This window comes from Gavialis gangeticus, unplaced genomic scaffold (genome assembly GCF_001723915.1).
Source record: "Gavialis gangeticus isolate Ggan-Ray unplaced genomic scaffold, GavGan_comp1, whole genome shotgun sequence".
In the NCBI taxonomy this organism is placed as follows: Eukaryota; Metazoa; Chordata; order Crocodylia; family Gavialidae; genus Gavialis; species Gavialis gangeticus.
In genome coordinates, this window is record NW_017729028.1 from 39247306 (window position 1) to 39252603 (window position 5298).

Here is a 5298-nt window from a genome sequence, read left to right on the forward strand (position 1 = left end):
CTCATTGAAGTCCGCCCTCCTGAAATCTAGGGCTGCTGCTGTGCTGCGGGCCTTTGCCAACTAAACCTTGGTTATCTGCAAAATCTACAGTTAAGTTTTCTAGGGGTAAATACTGGGTAAGGAAGGAAGGAAAATTGACTACAATTGTTCATGTCTCGTTACAACTCTCCGAACCCCAACTGACAAGAGGGCATCACAGTCTTTCCTTGGCATGATGAGATTCTGTAGCGATTTCACTCCATTGTATGCAGAAGTTGCTAGCCTACTGCATGAGTTAATAAGAGCAATTAATGATGATTGAACAGACGAACGAAGCTTTCACTAAGCTCAGACATATTTCAGGAAGCCCTCCAGTGTTAGCAAGCCTTGATGAAACCCAGCCTTTTTTTTCTTGTCTCTCAACAGCATTGAAACAGTAATAACTCAGGAGTGTGGAGAGCAAGACAGACCTGTTGCGTTCTCCTCTTGGCAGGTACAAAGTGTTGAGCAGAAGTATGACGGGTGTGAGAAAGCAGTGGTTGCTGTATATTGGGCTGTGCTTAAACACAAGTATTTAGCCAGGGGACTAAAAGTTTCTGTGATGAGCCATCACATACTACTGTAGGGTAAAGTGTCACAGGACATGCCAGCAATGAATGGATTGTGAAATGGATTATAGTTCTGCCAGCAGAAATCATTAATGCAGTCTAGCCACTCCCAAGGAATGGGTTTCAGGGGTGTGTACTGAAGGAGCTCAGGAATGTGAAGTGAATCTATCAGTTTTTTGTCACCTAGCATTCACAGGAATGCATGAAGATAAAAGTACCAATGGATAAGTCAACAGTATGCCCTTGTTGGATGTTCCCACAAGAATAAGAAAAGACTTTCTCTTGTGGGTGCATGGACTGGGAGTCTTCCCCAAACAAACAGAGGCTAAGGAAAGATTAAGTGAAATGGAGTGGTGGCCTGAATGGAAAGAAGGTCATATAAAGATCACTTGGACACATGCGTCACTTGTGCCCAGCATGATGGTGCAAGGGGTGTTTTGACGAGACTGGTCCCAGTGGCCCATGGGGAAGAATCCACACTGGTTATACTGGTGAGCTACCTTTAACCTCTAGAGGAAATTAATATATGCTGGTGTTAGTAGATCCATTTTCAAGATGGGTAGAAGCATTGCCAACTAAGAATTGGTCCGCATTAACCATGGGTCAAAAATCCTTGTGTTTCTGGTGTTTAGTAGATGTAGATTCTATCAGGGGAAATGGTTTTGTGGTAAATGCAGTTAGGTAAATGCATAACCTGCTGGGAATTGATTACAGGTTCTACATTGTCTCGTAGGGCCTTGTTACACCTTCTCCTGTGAGTCGTTCAAATGTTGATGAGCGTTAGTGCCAGCCTGAGTTTGGAGCAGTCACACTACAGGCCAGCACAGTTGCTGGCCCCAGCCTCCCCTTCCCCACCCGGGACAACGTTCTGTATACCCGAATGCGTGTGCACAGGGGTTCCTTGGGGACAAGTAGCAGTGGCACATATTGTGCTGCTGCTGTGAGTCCCCAGGGAACGTACATTCCCACTCATGGGGACGTGTCTATGTGGGAGTGGGGCGTGATCTTTGCAGTATCCACCTCCTCCCGTGTCCGAACGGGCTTCCTGGCGCTTCGAGTCAATCACCTATGGTCTGTACATGTCCGGTCCGCCTGCCATGACTTTGATGATATTCTGGTTCAGTGATATTAATCTGAACGCATCAGTCCAAAAGTGAGACTACTGGACTCTCAGGGTCCCGCGTCGATGAGGGCTCCGCCACCCCTACATCCTCGCCCGTACCACCAGCCAGGTAGCTGATCAGGGTAAGTGCCCCGTCGGTATGTCTCTCAATGTCCACAAAAAAAATGTCCAGTCGACATAAACGTCACCACCAGGGATTCTCTAGAGCAAGGGGCTGCTTTGCCCCTTTCAAGCCCCTTGTTATTACCCTAACGGCTGTATCTCTCAGCACTCTTTTCTACAGCCCTCCCTCTGGGCTCTTCTGCCCTCTCCAGGGCTCCCAAAAGCCTCTTAGTCCTCCACTGGACCGGCCAGTCTCTTCTCTCAAATCAAGTGCCCCTCTACTACCGTATATACGGCTCCCGGCTCCTGCCGGGTCCAGCCAAGCCCTGCCGCGTTCAAACGTCCAGGGCTTGGTTGGGGCCTGTAGACCCGGCTCCTCAGCCCTCCTGGGGCTTACCCTTACCCCACCAGGTTTGGCAGCGTCTCCCAGCACTACCCTTCTGCCTGTAGGTGCTCCCTTGGTTCGCGGCTGCCTCCCGACTCACTTCCGGTTCCGCCTCCCTCTCTCCGGGCGTCGGCGTCTCACTTATGTTGGCCCCCGCTGTCTGAGCCACACCTCCTTCCCCGCACCTGCAAAAGGTGAGTTGGTGCCCAGCGTGCCGGGCTTGAGGGAGAGAAATTAGCACGATTGTGCCGGGCTGGGAAGCCTCAGAGCCCGTGCACCTCTTCACTCCCTCACAGTGTTGTATGACATGCTGCTGGGAAGGCCCATGGCAATTTGGGAATCAGTGACCAATCAGTGCCAGGAGACCAAGTTGCTCTCTGAGGCATGGGTCATATACCTATCTCATTACCTCCTACAAGTTTGAAAGGCAGTTGTCACCCAGGACTGCACTCGATATCAGAGAACCACACAATGGTATTAAAGTAAAGGGGATCTTAGAGACTATCAGGTGGGTGACCAGATAATGATGCAAAACAATATCACCCTTTCCCCCGCACCACATACAGTTGTGGACAAAGTAGGCCCCTCTGTATATCTAGCCTTAAATGTAAGAGAACAAATGCATGTCTACATGTCACCCTATGGTGACGTAGCAACATGCTACATCTCCGTACAGCACACTATGGTGATGTAGTGATCACATGGGTGGACACGTGATCAGCAGCTACATTGCCATAGCAGCACGCTCCCTGATATAGCGCGCCACTAGGGTGATGTAGTGGTGAAATCTAACCATGCACAATGCGCACAGCGCAGTACGGGAGGTTACTGAGTACTTCCAAAAGGAAGTACGAAAGCACGGTGCCATAGCAATGCCACTGTACAGTGAGGTGTAGACACACCCCATGTTACCAGATTTGCCCATCACTTTCGGGTGCGCTCATTTATTAGGGGTACATTTCTGGAGTCTGTAATTCTATCAGTGTGCTGCTTCTGTTACTTGTGTTTCTATACAGAGCTGTATCTCTCCCTTCTGCAAGTCCTCACCCCCAATGGAGCTATCTTGCAGAACTCTGTTTCAATGGGGCTGGGTTCCTCCAACCACTAAATTAGTCAAATGCATACACACACATGCCTGATGGGGCTGGGTTGATCAGCATGTACAGGCTGACACCCTTATGTGCCAGGAATCAGTTCATTAAGGTAACAATAAACTGCAGTCAGACGCAAGCACACAGGTGAACAAAATACCTCTGAATGAGGCTGGGTGTCCAGCTGACACCCTCATGGGCCAGCATTCAGTATTAGGGCACGTCTGAGCCAAACTGGGTCAATCAGCTTGTACAAGCTGATTCCCTTATGTGTATCAAACTCAGCTCATCCCAATCTTTTGCCCTAACTGTCCTAGTAGTGGTAGCCTCTTGATGAGGAGACCCCACAGTATTTTTGGGCTTCAAAGGGATCTTTGGCTTAGGTAAACGAAGCATTGCTGCAGAGCAAGTGGGGAAGGGGAAGCAGAGAAGGAAAAATACACCCGGTTACCACCAGTTTGACTATAAAAGTTATTTATTGCTAAGTATATAGATAATAGCCATGTAAAAACAAACAAAAACAATGATATTATTACCTTGGTTCAATTGAGTATTTGGGGAAACCATACTGGGACCGGGGAATGTACAGCCCAAGATGCCTATTAAACTTTTATTCTGCTTAATTCTGGTTAGGTGAGGGTGGGGGGAGAAAAAGTCCTTTGTAAGTCCAGCAGGCTGGGTGCCAGGGCTCCCTCAGGAACACAGAGCTGACAGGTAACACCCAACAGTCAGATCAAAGTTTCCAAAAGTAAATAAAGGAGAACCGAGTATTTTTTTTCTCCTTGGCTTTTACAGGACAAGGAATGGTCCTGAAATCCTTTGACCTTGCTGCGATCCTATGACCCCTGCTGACTTCCTGCCCCTGGGGCAGAGGGCTGGACCTGATGATCTTCCAAGGTCCCTTCCAGCCCTAATGTCTATGAAATCTGTGAAAGTGGCACCTTACCCCAAAACTGATATTTGTAACTTGTCTTTCAAGTGAAGTAGCCAATTCACCTGACAGGGTTCACTGGGCAAATTCTACACATGGACTCTGATATCATGCTTGGTCTGAACTAAATGACCAAACCCTGGCAGACACAACCAGCCCCACAAAAAGGGAACAGAAGTAACCCTAACACAAGAACTGTCTGGAGTGCAAAAGGACCAGAGAATCCAAGAACCTTTGCAGTGACAACAACAGTGTCATGGGACTGGATCAAGCATAACACAACTTAGGCACAGGAAATAGCAGCTCCAGTAAAATGCAGTGAATCTGGAGCTTACAAACCTAACCCACCAGTTACAGTAAGTGAAAAAACCCCAGAGAAACTTAGTGTTGTTGGCAAATGAATATGCTATCAGGCAGAGATTGTGCAGAAGGTATTAAATTAAAACTATTATCCAGCAACAAATTGTCATTGCAACTCCACATTTGTGCCAGGATAAGGGAGGGAACAATCATATCACAAATCATAGATCTAGCGGTGACCCCAAACAACCTAAAAATAAAGCCTGGATTGCTTGGGGGAGAAATGACTTTCCCACGTATAACCAGTGTAGTAGACAATCTTGTAGCATGTAAGGGAGTAGACTGGATGCACCAACCAGATGGTGTTAGTGCACCCAGGACTGCAGTAAGTTTGTCGTCCCAAAACAATGCTTATTCCTACAGATAGTAGAAAACACGAGTAACTTTTATGAACAGTAGTAATTCCTCCCCTAGTCAAGTAACTGCTTCCCTTCTTCAATTCATAAGCACTCAAGGAAAGGCTGAAAACCTTTGCCCCGGCCCTAGAACCATGACCTGCTAATGGGATCTAACTATATCCAACTGAAAATGTTTTGCCAGATGGATATATATCCCACTGGTTGTGGACTTTGCCAAGTATGAGTTGTCCAATCAGTGCTCTATGCTATATCGAGTGATATAAAAAGCAAGTTAAAATGGAAGTTGTTGCATGGTATAACTAATTAGGCTAATCCTTTACAGAATTACTATACTTTTTTGCATATAGCATGTAACTCCCC